This window comes from Rhea americana, unplaced genomic scaffold (assembly GCF_003343005.1).
Source record: "Rhea americana isolate MKP2758 unplaced genomic scaffold, rheAme1 scaffold_0, whole genome shotgun sequence".
Taxonomy (NCBI): Eukaryota; Metazoa; Chordata; class Aves; order Rheiformes; family Rheidae; genus Rhea; species Rhea americana.
The window spans coordinates 8,794,651-8,810,840 of NW_028185037.1; positions in this window are offsets into that span (position 1 = coordinate 8,794,651).

The following is a 16,190-nucleotide window of genomic DNA, read 5'->3' on the forward strand; positions in this document are numbered from 1 at the left end:
GCGTGTGTGCTTATGAGTGTGCGTGTGTGCGCGCGTGGATCTGTTCTTGCGCGCGGCGTGTTTGTACACGGTGTGTGAGCATGCGGGTAAGCGTGTGTGTGCCTGTGTTGAGTGTGTGTGCGCACGTGTGTTTGTGCAGATGTGTGTGATTGTTGGTGTGCGTTTGTATATTGTTGCTCGTGTGTGTATGTGTACATGCATCTGTGTTTTTCTGTGCATGTGTTTGTATTCGTGCATTTTCATGCATATGTGTTCATGTGTGGATGTGGATATTGGTGTATCTGTCGTTGTGTGCACATGCATGTGTGTGCATCTGTGTGTGCGCTTGTGTGCATATGTGATTGTGTGAGTACATGTGTGCATGTACGTGTGCATCTGTGTGTGTGAGTAGGCATGTGTATGTGCATGTATCTGTATATGTGATTATGTGTGTATGTGTGAGCACCTGTGTGTGAATCTGTGTGTGTATCTGAATGTGCATGTGTGTGTGCATATGATTTTGGTGCATGTTTGTGTGAGTGTATGCACATATTTTTGCATGCATGCTTAATTGCATATGTATACACGTGTATGTGCATATGTTTGTGTGCGTGTTTGTGTATGCCTCTCTGTGTGTTGTGTCTTTTTATGTCTGCCTACGTGCATGCATATGTGTGAGTTTATGTGTGCATGTATGTGTGTGTGTGCATATGTGTGTATGTGAGTACGCAGGAATAATCTAAAGTGAACAGCAAGAGTACTCACAAGTGCATCAGCTGGAAGCTTTGGCAGGCAGTCACGAATGGCTGCTTGCAAGTGTTAATGCTTTGTGTACATTTCTGCATGAGGTGTTTGCATTTCTCCATGTGGATGCAATGCATGTGTTTTTATATGTGCTTAGCATGTGCTTGTGGAAAGGTATGCAGTGTTTGTGAACTGCGGTTAACAAGTCAGTGGATGTGATTTGAGGCTTTCTCTCCATATATGTTGGTGCATAGATGGATTTATATGCGTGTATATTTATGTATGGATATATACATATATGCTATAGTATCAAAACATCATAGAAAATAGTACTGAATAAGTCTAGCAGAGTGATGATTTATGCTTTAACCACCAAAATYGATGAAAAAGAAGAAGTCTGCATGGCCACGAATAGGTACGTGGGTGAGCAGTGTGTGCCATCCTTCCACCATCATTTACACCCGTTCTCTATTTCAGTGAATTCAGCAGTGTTTAGGAGGGTCTGGCCCTCCGCACGGCTGGCTGAACTCGTCTCCTCARCTGCGAGACTGTGTGCGGCTGGCATAAGGCAAGAAGAGATTTAATTGCGAGTGCTGAATGACACTAACTGGCCTCCTCAGGAACGTACAGGTTTGTTTACTAGACAGGCAAAGGTATGTGTTTCACCGAGGCGCGTGCGCTGTCTGCAGGCTTCCCTTGCAGACACATAAGTCTTAGAGAGTGACTAATGTAATTGAAACTTCGTGGGCCTCTGAGCTTCCTCTGCAGAGCGTCAGAGACGTGATTACACAGGTGATAGCAACCTTGTGCTGCTGTTACAGGCTGCATCACGTTAGCATCTGACAGGTCCTTCCACGTCATGGCAAAATTTCAACAGTTCTCTTTAGTAGGTGGTATGGGATGGGTGAAATCCATCTTTATCCCAGTAGTCTTCAAAATAATTCTAATAGAATCATTCTTTACTATATACATGTATATAAACTTATGCAGGTAGGTGTACATATAACTGAAATCCATTTTTCAAGTGTTTCAAAGGTGAAGGAAGAATTGTGCTGCCAGAATAGTATGACTGAGCTCAGTTCCAATATTTGCCTTTTTTATGTGCTTGGAATAAAATTCAGTCCTTATTCCCCTGAAAACACTTTTCAGCTCTAGTACTCAATCTCCTTGGGGTAAATAATTCATCAGCTACTGGGAATGAGAAATAGGTATTAAAGACCATTAAAGACTTAAACTTCATTATTATTATTATTATTATTATTTGTAATGCAGCCATTGCATTGCTCAGCATTGCAATACCTGACTTATTTAGGAAACTGCTTCTTATTTGATGTTGCTAGAGGTCGTGTCTGTCTGGCTTCCAATAAGATTTAAACTCTGAGGTATCGGCATTACTTTTGAAAATGAAATTTTGGCTAATCAGTTGGATGTTGCAATGTGAACAATACAGACTTGAAAGTTGAAAATAGAATGGCCAAATGTTTTTTTTGGCCAAACTCCTACTAATGTTCAAACATCCTTGTGTTCCTAAGTAATTTAGATGCCTTTGAAAAACAGGACTTCAGCTCCTAAGGCAAACATTAGGCACATCTAATAGTATTACTGCTGATTTGCATTTCTTTAAAGGGGAAAAAATGTCAAATATTGTGATGTTACATTTTTGTTATAGTGATTTTGTTGTTAAATACTAGGATTCTGCAGGCTTTTGAGTGATTCTGGGTTCAAGCTGTGGATTATACTAGGTGCTTAATCTTCGTATAGTTTCCTCCCTCCTTCCTTCTCTCCCTTCTTCCCTCCCTCTCTTCTCCTCTCCTTCTTTCACTCTCTCGCTCTTTCCCTCTTTCCCTGCCTCTTCCCTTCCTCCCTTCCTCTCTCCCTTTCTTGCTTCTATCCTCCTTCTCTCCTTCTTGCTCTCTCTTTTCCCCCTCTTCTGGCATGGTCAAGCTTATTGATCATTTGGGTACCAGTCAAGGATGAAAGTGACTTGGCAAGGACCATTAAGTCAATCACTATGATTAAATACTCTGAAGAATTTTAAACTGTGCTGAAATCAGAAATGGGCAGATACTTAAATTTCTGACCTGTCAGGCACATGAATATTGGCGTTGCTAGGGGAAAGTGCATATCATAGCCCTGACAGTGACGGTGCTTCTCTGTGCTGTTATGGTTGGATACTTCATAAGGCAAATCACATTAGTTATAACATCTTTAAGGAAGCACTCTTGCCTCATAATCTTTAAGGAATAAAAACATGAAAATAGTTCCATGGCGTAACGTGCTACTGCTGGTATTCATGTTTTTCCCTTGTGAACGATTCCCTGTTCACTTCACCAAAGCAGATCAGATTTAAGTTTTGATAATTACATTACAAATTCCTCCTACATTTTCAAATAGATTTGTTATTCTTCACTCCCTGTCATATGCTTTTGTGTAAGGTAGCTGTATTTTGTTAAATAATTTCTACTTTTCACCCCTAGGTAACTTCACTTGAATTGTAGATAGACTGATTGCTTTACCTTTAAAAGTACATTGGGGTCTTCTGTGACAAAGAGCAACCTGAATGATACAACACACAAATGCTTGCAAGTACACACAACTCTGCATGTGTAGGCATGCATAAAGCATAAGCAGTGGTACTTAAAAAGATTTATTTGACTTGGGATACAAATCTCACATAACATTTTCAAACATCCTGATATGATGCAGAATGTTGAATTTTCTGATTTCTTACATCTTTGTCTACCTAATTACAAACCTGAATGTGATTCAATTAGATGTAACCATGATTCTGAACTGCCTGTTAGCCTTTCTGTAAGACCTGACATTCATCTTTTCTTTCCCTGAAAGTAGTAGGACAATATTACAATACAAGTATATTCCSAAACTTTTCTATTTTCTCACTTGTCCTTTTAAACATATTTAGGAGTTGTTTAGAGAAGGTCCCAAAGTGGAGGAGGCTGTTGTGCCTTTTCCAGGTCAATGACACTTAGCTCCTTGCCTTTGTTTCATCAGAGTAGGATGGTTTTACTGGTGTGAAACTGGTACTGAGGCTTGGGTGGGGAAGAGTGAGCTGAGGATTGTTCCACAGATATTTGGGTACTGTGGTAGGCTGAAGTCACAGTCACGCATCCACAGCAGAAGAAACAGTCACAGTRAAAAAAATCAGATGTAATACAACCCCAAGGAAGATGCAGTAAAGCAAATATACTCATGGAAAGAGCTGGAGGGAAAAAGATGGTGGTAACACCTGTCTCCTCTTGATTATGTTTTGGACTTAAGTTTTCATTAATCAGGTTCTAAGCTGTTTCTAGAATGAAATAGCATGAGTCAAGAAAACTAGATAGCAACAATATTCAAGAGTGCCCACTTACACTTTGGGAAAGAAAAATACGTAAGCTTCTCTCTCAGATGCACTGTTCTCAGGCAGACTGAGATCATATGTTTCATTATCACAATTAGCCGTGATTTTGTTATCTCTGTATTGAATGTGTCTTGCATTCTGCTTGGGGCCACATCTGAAATCTGTTTGGAGACATGAGAGATAATGCAATTCTATTTTATGCAACATCTTCTGATTTAGACATTGTACTATATAACACTTAGTTTTCAAGGGGAATATAAGGAATTAGTTTTGGTCTACTGCTATCAGGTTTTGCATATGTTAGTGATGAAATTTGCATTTATTGTATCAGCTGTGATCAGTCAAGATGATCTTGGTTTGTAGTTGTATTTGTCTGGGATATAGACAGCACATATTCTCTGCAACAGCACTCACCGCTGTAACGATCTCCCATCTCTGTTCCACCGAGTTTGAGCTTGTTGATTTTGAAGTCCCACAGGATGTGTGAAAACCAGAACCGTCTGACTTCTTCGTACAGGTGCATCATATGTGCAATATGTGAGGCCAGAATCATGCAGATGCGTTACAAAGTCAGCTTGGGCAGGATTTCGATCTTGCTGCCCCTGCTCCTAGGAATTGGATGGAGTGTCTTCAAACAGATACTTGGACCRTAGCTGTGCTACCCCTTAGACCTGGCAGTTTAGGACCTTTGATTGGTCACCCAAGATATTGTTCACTCAGCTCCTTGCAGTGCTTTGTTAAGATACATAAGTGGCTCCAAACAAGCTCCTGCACATCAGTGACACAGTGCAACATTGTGCAGAGGGAGCTTGCCAAACCGATGGATGGCTGAATGGCCAAAATTTAGAAAAGGCTTTTATGTGATGGATAGTATCAAAAACAATTACTTAAAAACAGATTGTAATCTGGAGTTCTGGATATCATGAATATAAAAAGGGGAAATTCCATTACAGTGATAGCATGTGAATGACTGCACATAGTGTCAGTGGAACAAATAAGAAAAGAAATAAWTATTAAAAAAAATATAATAGGAAATTGATGTTTTATCACTGAAGTAATAAGCAAAAGAGAATCATCAAGGATTGCAATAAATATTATCCTTCTGCCATAATAATACTTCGGTAGTGTGTAAAAGAAAAGAAATCAGGAAAAAGTAGTGAGGTGCTGAAATATGAAAAAAAGATGTATTTTTTTAGTGGGTTGTGTATGTAGGGGTGACAGTGGGGGAGAGCTGAAAAAACCCTTCTGAATTCCACTGTCCTGTTTRCATTAGATTGAGTTATAGTAAAGGTATATCAAACATTTCATCTATTTAGCAGTAATTCAGTGATAAGCAGATGCAATCTTCAATACCTATGTGTAATACAATTCTTCATTGAATAAATATGAACTGCTTCCTCACCGGTGAATGAAGCTCTTTCTCAATAAATTTCTGTTTATTAGCCAGGAGGTGAAAAGAACACTTTATAGGAAAAAAGGTTTTTAACTCATCTCAGATTTTATTTTAATTATTTATGTGACTGGTTTTTATCTGTGCTATCTCTTGCATTGTTTAATGTTTAATGTTCTAGATGTCTTTGTGTGGCTCATGGAATGTTAGGGTAGATAAGCTCTGTAAATATAAGATTAATAATTAATTATTCTTGATGATACTTACAGGAGTTACATACATAATTCCTCCTGCATCCATGGAAGAACAAATGTAGAAGGGCCTCCGCTTTGCCGTTATTCTACATGAAGGATTCTCCTTGGCTTCGGCAGGAACTCTATGCACACAGTGGCAGAGAAACTAGACCGTAAGGTGTTGGTAACCTTGGCTCACATTTCAGATAGTAAATTATGTCATGAGCATCTTTTTTAATTAGTTCATACCTTGAAAGAAGGCTGGCATTCTAACCTGCCAGTCATGTATTCTTTAATGTATAATTGCGAATTATGAAATGGTGGACAGATTTGGTGACCTAGTGTCTCCGGATACTCAACAAAAGGAGTATATTGATGGCTTTTAGATGCCAATTGCTGATGTTGTAAAGGCCCAGATAGGTTGGGGGGGGGTTGGCAGCAAGTGCCTGCATTTATTAATCTTGAATAAAAGAGAGGCAAAAATAGAACTTAAATGCATCTGATGTATCAGAGCTTAGATATTTAATTTTGACTCATGATGCATTGCTAGTTTGTCTCAGAGTGTTCAAAGCTCCCTAGTAAGATTTTTTTTTCAGACTTCAGTTCATAGTATGTAATGTTAGACATTGATCAGAGGGTGGAGGTTTTAAAGAAAATTGGTGGATGAGATTATTGAACTAGTTTCAGGCAATTTTATTTCAGCTAGATTTTTGGTATGCAGGAACACAGCAAGACCCTTTCCCTATCTGTTTCACTCTGTACTCCACTCTCAAATGATTTATAATGTTTGAATCGCATCCCCTATTTAGCCAAGTGCAGTATTATAGTAAGAGTGTATCGGTCCTGATTTTGAAAAACATTTCCCAACCCCCTCTGTCCCTTACTTTATCTTCTGCAGAGGCATACCTTATTGCTTGGAGAACGATGGGCTAAAAGTAATCAGYAGTGATGTGATGATGCTCTAGTTTTTGTCAAGCTTGAAATATAGGAGATATGATCTGACCTGCACATTGTCTGCATTGTATATGTGAGTACTGGGGRAAAAAAAATCTGTTGTAAGAAAGCATCATATCATTTGCCCTTTAGTTAAAGTGTGTTGGAGTTTCTTGGCTGTGAGGCATATGGGATGAAATTGTAAGAGAATCCAGGGTGGCAAGTACTGTCATCTTTAATAGTCCTAATTGTACTAATAAATCACCTGCAGTAAAAATAGTCATCTTCAGTATATTGAAGACAAACCTTGTTACTACAAGATACTAATTTGCTACTTGCAGAAGATTATTTCATAAATGAGAACTACCATTATATGTTTTCCTCTCTGATTCTGAGGTAGTCCCTGATTTCTAATGCTTCTCTTCTGCTTCTAAAAACAAGCAGATTTTTGGGGGTTAGGATTAGGTTCACACAGCTGGTGCCATCAGCCATTCTTTTTATCTCTCCAAAAGCTTTTGGTCTTGATCTTTCATTATTTATGAATGGACAATGAGGATGAGACTGTGGGCTCAGTTTTCCAGCACCGTGAATCAATACTTTTCTTAGTTTGATGCTGTCAGACATGCTGCTTGTTACCGAGTTATTGTTTTGATGGGTACTTAAGCAATGCAGGGTAGTAGGTTATGGGGGCACTCTGTGCCGACAGAGCCATCAGAGCTCTTCACTGATTATTGGTGTAAACAAAAATATGAAATGTATATTATTACCCATTCTCATGAATGGACTCTTATTTTAAGTCCTCCAATTTGAGTTATTAAGAATGCAGTATGAAGTACTTTAATGCACAGGAAGTGTAGCATTAATATGCACAAGCACTAATTTTCCATTCTGTGCCAGTTTGTCACATATAAACAGACTCTATCATCAAAGTTCTCTGCTTTTTTCTGATTTCTTTTTACTGTTTTAAGATTTTCAGTTTACTAAAAAAAGTGGTAGCTACCTTTCAGAATCAGTAATCAGTTGAATTTTTGATTTCGAGCATGGTGTTTATCTTTATATGAGTTTGTCATTATTATAAAAACRATACAAACGGACTGTAGTCTGTTATATGACTATATGCATCTCAGTATACTTGTCTTTTTAAGAAAACAAACATAAGCAAGTGGTTTCTTCTGTGAAATCCTAATGGTTTCTGGCAAAAGTATTTTACAAATACAATAAGTGGCATCAAAGTATTTATCATAAATGGGAAATGAAATAAGATTTACTCTACAAACATTAAAGGGCTACAAATTAAGAGAATAATGAGCGTCCTTTAATGTTGAGTATGTTGAAAAATTGAGAATGAACTCAGGTGAGTGCAAAAGAAACGATAGCTCTAGAGTCATTATATGGAGCAAATTCAATTTAATTGTTAATATTTCAGCATTATTTCAAGAAAATATATGTTGGGGATAAGGTGGARTATTTGAAAGATTACCCAAAGAAAGTAATTAATTTGATTTCATTACAATGCATTGTTGTAAGATATTTAGAATAAGATGGAAAATAAATGTAAAATACTATATACTGCATAAAAGCTGTTATTTTTCAATATAATTGATGYGTAGTGGAATAAATATTCATTTTACAGTTTCAAAATATTATCAAAATTGATTAGATGTAGATGAAGATACATTTTTTTCTGAAATTTTCCTCAGCTACTGAATGTAGACTTTATTCAACTGATTTATGTAGAACGATACCATTTTACATAACCTGAATATATTGCCCCTTATATCCATTTCTTCTCACATCATTACATGTAGACGCTGTTATTGGAAACACAGAGTGAAGGCAGATTGCTCAAAAATGATTAGAGAAGAGGAAACAATCCTGAATGCAACGAACATTGCATTACATTTAGTAAGCTGGAACTTACTAAATTTCATTTTCTCTATTGGCTACTTAATAAAGGTTTTATGTAATACTTTTATTAGCTGGACTAGACACAGGTTCTCCCAAGCAAATATATTAATCACTGAATGCTTATTCATGAGCCTTTCTCAAGGTAATGAAGCATGATTCTTGTTTTTCTCCTTTGACCTGTACCCATACTCTCCAGATAGTGTATCTCCTGAGCATACAGTCTGACTCTCCCAAATCCCAGCAAGTGGTCTGCTACTGACATTTTTACTGAGCACGTTCCTGCCAGGCATCCTTTAGAATAAATGTCTCAGCTGCACTTTTTAAAGAAATGATCTAAGAACCCAAGTCCAGTGCAGCATTTTGAGTTGATAATCCTGGTATAACAAAATCATTTCCTAAGAAACCTTACACCTGAGTGCGTAAGCTCCTGATGCTTTTCTTTGTCATTCAGAAATTCTTTGTAATTCATAAAACTCTGCATGAAGAGGGCTGGCTGTTGTCCATCTCATTACTGAGTCCCCAAACCTCTTCATGCATTTTGAACTTAGGGCTCAGACTATTCCTCTAGATGCCATATACCTTGTAGCTAATACAGAGGCCTCTGAGATCTAGAAGTGCCCTAATTGGGATATAATCAATATTAACATGCCTTGAAAACCAATATAAGTGTACTAAAATTGTGTACCAACACCAATATTTATGTGGTGGCAATGTGTGGTGTGCCACTGTGGTGGCAGASCTACACACAAGTTTGCAAACTATGCGAGCAATATGAGCACCAAAGGGACAAACAAAAACACGGGTAGTTGCATGCCAGGCAACTTGCAGAACACACAAGAAGGATGATTGGCAAGATAAAAATAGATAAATAAATAAATAAATAAATAAGCAAGATGAGCAGCATTTGGAACAGATGAATCTCTGCCCCTTTTGGGAGGGGTTGAATGACATAGAAACATCATGCATACATCAAGCATGGAGAAAAAGCGGAGAAGAAAGAAAACAAAACAACTTCAGTTCTGACTTCTCTCATCAAAAAGCTCTCAAGTCTGAACACCAGCCTCAGCAGCCAAGAACCACCAAGGACCATAGCCATCAGTGTCAACATCAGCTCCATATGTTACAGACTAACAATTTTTGTATATGTAGTGATGATGAACAGTAACATGCAAGAACTATTAGCACAAAGGGTATTGTTAATGAATAAATTTATTAAAATTTGATTTTGAAATTTAAAGCTATCCTGATTTGTCAGTCTTCTAAACACTTCCATTACTGCAGTCTCTAATTCTCTGATACATATATCCATGTACACATATACAGATACATGTATATTCAGTTGCAACAGCCTAAAAGTTGGMTGTTAACGCATTGACTGAGAAGAAGCAATATGTTTTGGCCTTTCAGCCACCTCTTGTTTAACAGACGCAGCTTGAGTTTCTGGATCCTTTTCGGCCTGATAGTATCCCCCCTCTTTCACTTTCTCTTCTGGACTAGTGGCCTCCTCATTTCTGCTATCACTTCTTCCTCTTACTGTCAGCAAGGACCTGGAACCTCTCTTTCTTGCTAGCAGTATTCATGGCAGCTCGTGCTCCCCTGGGTTCACTTTTGCATAGTTGCTTACTCAGAAGGGCACTTTTGTCCCGTGCTTAATGCTGAGACCTCTATTCTCACCAGTCCTTGGAGAATTCACCCCACGAGTCCTAGAGCCATAAATAAATAATTTCCGCAACRAGGATTGTGTTGACAACCATTCAGMATGCAGTCCTTTGTACCATCTCACTGAAACACCTAGGATTATGTACTGTGTTTGAAAGTTTTAGATGAAATGAGTCTCTGATCTTGTATGCTGCTTGCTGTATTCTCGTGAAAAGGATATGAGTCAAACAGCTGAAAATAAAGCTGTTTTGTAGTTTTAATGGATACGTATAAGAGTGATTCAAAGCAAATTATCATAGAAGTGCTATGTGACAACGAGGAGAAAATTAAACATACCTAATTCAGAGGCAATAAAAGTGAAAATGCTGAGGGTGTCACAGCAGGTCAGCAGATCCGGTAGACTTTGGGACATGGGGATTCCTCCTCTGCATTTGTCGAAGCCCAGCTGGATGCAGTCTGAGGCCCGGAGGTCTCTCTATCTCAGTCTTAGTCCTGTGGATGCAGCTACTGCTGGTCCTGCTTGCCGTAGGCGAACTGTGTAGCCCAGACTGATGTGTGCACACACGTGCATGCACACACACACACGCAGAGACCACTAATATGACTGGTCAGATAACTTAATTTACCAGACGCCCTGACACTCCACACAGCCTTACAGAAAAGCATCTAGGAATCTATTCCAGAGCACTTATGAATAATCTCTCTCTTCCTATGATTACCTCTTAATACTTTAGAACTGGAAGATTACATTGCTGTGAAATGTTTACTGGATGGGAGACAGAACACGCGACATCAAAAGTGAGCTYGATGGCAGAGGAGGGTGACTGAGTGGAGTCAGAACACAGGGCCCAAGTGTTACACTCATTGAACTGAGACAGTGTAAGACCAACTTTTACAAAGGGCCAAATTGTGCRGATTTTTTTTTTCTTTTCCTCAGGTAAGTAAGACAAAGATGATGGTCTGCTTCAATAAATTGATGCAATGAAAATATGGGATTTGAATCATACAAAAATTAAAATAACTTGTTACAGTCCTCACTGAACAGTTGCATGTGCTTCTGGCCACCTGTTCTGTTTTCCAGACAAGGCTGAAGAYGAGATTTAACTGAAGCTGAAGAGCCTGTGCTGTATGGAGGGAAGCTAAGGGAGCAGGGCTGTTCAGCCCGGAGAGGAGGATGCAGGGTGAGGGGTTTAACTGCCATCTTCACCACCTTGGGAGGAATTATAGAGAAGACGGAGCCATATTTTTCTTAAAGGTGCACAGTGGAAGGGAAAGAAGTAGCAGTCCGAAGTGRTAGGAAGAAAAACTGTGCGGATATAAGTGGTCAGACACTGGAGCGGGTTACCCAGGGAAGCTCCATCTGTGGAGAAGTTCATAACCTGGCTAGGCACGGTCTTGTCAGCTGGGTCTAATTTTTACGGAAGCTTTGCTATGAGCAGGTAGTGGACTAGATGACCTCCAGATGTCCCTTCCAATCCAATGTACTCTATAATCGTACAATGCATCTCACATCATTTGCAGCAACACATGCCGTGGCCTGAAATTAAAAGCATTAATAGTACAGAATAATAATAACTGAAATGGCAGTACAGTGGAAAAATATTCTATGTGAATGCGTGTTTGAGCCAATAGCCAGCGCAGGTAGGTCCTCTGCATTATGATATGAAGAGCAAATCATACAAAACTAGACAGATATAAACAAAAATCTACAAAAAAAAAAATAAAATAAAATAAAAAGAGATTTTGTCATCTCAGTTCTTTCTCACCAAGTCAAACAGACAGGCTTTTAACCAAAATGGTTAATGTTAATGCTTTCTTCCTTTTAGTTTGATTCTCCTTTATCTTTGAGTGAAAAATTAATGGTCTTTTCCATGATCATGGCAGCTGCATTGAAGAGTTAAGGTCAGGGATGCAGGTCAGGGATGCAGGCATTTATCATCCTCCGTTTCAGCTCTAGGGCCACAAATCATAATAAGAGACTGGCTTTATTATCATTTTGTAGAACAAGGAATGATTATTTCACCCTTATGTTGCGTGCTTCCACAGCACTCTTTTGCCCTCTTGTTTGGAATAAGAACACCTTATTGCCTCTTAATGAATCCATACAAAGCCTTTTGTGTCTGATTGTGACACTGAGGGAGAATTAGCTAGATCCTCTGGAAGAAAAATCAAGAACTTGCTCTCGTGGTTTATACTAGGAAAGCAGAACCAAATACATATCTTTTAAATGAATTTTTGGATATTTGGTTGCAAATATTTGTATTCCATTAAGTTCTACTGGTGTGAAAGTAACAAGTATGATGCTTGGTTAGCAGAAATTTAGAAAGCAAATTTCAAATTAAAAAGACTGTCAATTCTTCAGTGGATGTGAAGTAAATATTACTAGATGCAGAAATTATCCAGCAATCTTTTTACTTGCAAAAATGGAAAACAAACAAGAACAAAAGAGAAAACYTAAAATGAGCAGCATTTAAGTGGTTAAACACTGACATGTATGAGGTCATTGAGTAAATTAAGTGCTTTAAAATTTGCATTATTTTTACTGCATTTAGGTACTTTCTCTACGCATAAGAAGAAACTCACTTGCCAAGGATATTACAGTGCATTCTTTTGCCACTGCTAAATTCACTTCAAATGGTTTAAAGAAAAAAAGGAAAAARGGGAAAGGGCTTCCACAGGGATTTAAGGAAAAGTCTTCAGCTTTAACTGCCTGAAGGCAACATTGTAAAGCTTAGAGCACTGCATCTCTTTTCCCGAGTGTGAGGTTGATGCTCATTAGGAAAAGCTTTATAAAAYAGCAAAAGACTCTAAAAACATTTATATGTAATAAAAAATCAAATTACCCAATACTTGAAGTTGCTAAGTGTGGATTTTAGTAAAGAATGGCTATTACTGAATAATTTACCAGAGAATATGCRTGTGAAATAAAAGCAACATAAACAACTATTCCTATGACAGCAGTGTTCACTCTGTCACTCAGATATATTACAGACAGACTCATAACTCAGCTAGCATTTCTGGAGCGTGTCATTTCTTCAAGGGCCTCAAAATGCAGCTCAGAATTCCCTATGTCTTAGCTCATTTCTGTCTAAAAAAAGAAAGGAAAATGAACTTTTCTTTTTTAATGCAGAACTGTCAGAATGATAATGCATTACATAGAAATTTAAGAGGGCAGAGTGGGTAGCACCAATTAAAAAAATGCTCTTAAGGAGTAGCTAGTTATGCTCAAACTTTCTTTGATATCACTGAAGTTCTACCCTATCTATTGAATAGTTAAATATTTTTCATATAAAGGATCTTCTTGCTATGTGTAAGTATGATTTCACAGTTAAATTTTTCAACAAACCTTATTCTGCAATAACTAATAGAAAATGTTATTACCCTGATTTTTTTAATTCTCTCTCTGGCCTAACTGACAGACCTAGCCATCTGAGAGTGCAATTATAAGGTTCCTTTTATCATGGATACATGTGTTTTTCCAGGAGAAGTAAATTCTGCAGCATCCTCATGCCCAGTGTGTAAAAATCCAGAGTCTCAGCACTGAACTGTTAGTTACTATAAGATTTCAAAAGATACAAAGAAATGTATGTCCTTAATATTGGTTTATACTAGTAAAGTATCTAAAGTTTATTAGTTAACTTAGCTAGCTAATATAAGTCAATATGATGCCACCCAGATCGATGAAGTTAGACTTTAACTGAGATTCCGGTCTTTTCTGTGTTATATATAATTGTATTTGTCAAGAAAAGTTGAAAAGGTGTTTCCTCTAGTTAGTATTTTAAAAGGCATTCAAAATAATTAATATTTTATTCATTATAACTGAGGATGCTATTCATGTAATAAATAAAGTAGAAAGCAATAAACTGAAAATGTATTGCGTGCAATAAATTAAACAATTCTGATGTTCAAGAGCAGACTGAATTTCTCCTGTTTTGGGATATACATTCTTGCATAAAGCAGCAATCAAGGATGTGCCATTATATTTTAATAATAACATATAAATGCTAATTAGAGGCATAATTAATGCATTTAACATGAGCATATTGTTATGGCTACATACATATCTAATGAGAAATGTACACGGATTTTGAGAGCCTTGTTGCTCTAATATTAATCGGAATAGAGTTTATAAATTCCATAAATCTTTTAATCCTGTTTACTAAAGAAAATATCAGCCATAAACTCCTTTTGCAAGATAGCATAAAAGGATTTGAAGTTCTTTCAGCTGTGGTATCTAGCACATCACCAACATGAATGCTTCGTTGAAACTTCTCCATTCACCATATTCCACAGACTCAGCATCCTCATGGCAATTGTTTTTTCTTAATTGCTTTCTACATCAATTTAATAGAAATACATACCAAAAAAACTGATAGCTGCACACCTGTATTGGACAACAGACATATCTGTCTGTAGTGAAAGGTCATTCACTTCCTTTTTGGTACTGAAGAAGAAAGGATGAGACAGATTTTCAACAGAAAATAATAGTAAACAATAATAACCCCCCCAAAACTAAAGAAGTTCTAATGAAAATCAGAGAAAAAAAAAGTCCAGTGGTAGATATTATTTTAAAAAAAACTTTCTTGGAGAAGATGTGGTTTTAGGGTCTTTGCCGTGTTTCCATGCAGAGGTGGTTTTTGAACTTGTGTGTCTCCCACCAGCTTCTCAATCTCTGAACTACTGGGTGCCACAGAGCTCATTTCACACTGTAGTTTCTCTTTGCCATGGACATTTTTGAATGATGAAAGTTTTGTTCCACTGTGGAGTGTGATTTTTTTTTTTTTTTTGAATAAATCTCATGTCTAACACCTTTATTCGGTACAAAGACAGCATGTGCCACAAAAGGGCAAATATTGCTGAATCATTAAGTTTTCTATACATTGAGCTCCATAGGGAATAGTGAATGTGCATTTTTAACTTCCACAACAACACAGCTTATAAAACTCAGATAAAATGGCCAAAAATATGTTTTCACCTGCTGCTTTGCTGGCTTGACGATAGGTCTGTTTCTCACTAGTTTTGTCCTCAGAGACTGCCACAGACAACAGAATCTCAGCATGATTTATAATGGCTTGACAAAACTCTGAAAAATTTATGAAGGAAGACATAAGTAGAAATATAGTTTTTCTCCCAAATAAAGTTCTTACTATAAATACTGTTAACACTAACAGAAAGGGAAATAGATGAGAGAAACTATTCTGAATACTGTCTGTGTAATATGAAAATAATAGCAAAAGGTAACACTTTCAAGGGGATATTGTTAACAAGCCACCATTTCATTCCTCATCAAGGTTTTCAGTCAGGCATATTTTAAATCCTTAAAGTGCTCCTAAATTTTCATATAATATATTTGACTATAGAGGTTTTCTGCTTCTGCATTTGGTTCAGGAATGTTGGGATTTTACTGCAGAGTACATTTTGTGTTACAGTTTATCTGCTCCTTTGCATCCTCCATATTAAAATGTTGTAACGCAGTCTGGATTTACTCAAGAGGCTGTGCTGAGAGGTTCAGGATTCCAGCGACACCTTATACAAGAATGATAGCCGTAGAAAACTTCGTGTCGTTAATCTAGCACAAACAATTGTGTTTCGGAAGCACATGCCTTTGTGGTAGAAAGTAAAGTGAGTTCAGAAGAATTTTCTTCAAGTGTACATTTAATGGCATATCTTACAGATCTTGGTCTCATTCTTATATAGTAATTGAAGTTTGATAAGTTCCTTTTCACTATAATGACTGAGAATTCAGATAAAACTACTACTTTTGAGACTGCAAAGAAAATTGATGTTTTATTGCATTGTGATTAAAMATAAACATAATATTTCAGGGTATGAGTTTCGGTTGAGTGTGAGTATCTGTAGAGATTAAGAAACAATATCTGAAATACAGAAGGTACTCAAATTCGCTGAACATAAGAATAATATAATTATCTTCATAAGATTAAACTACAGAACAGTATAGTATTAGAGGAATAAAGACATGCTG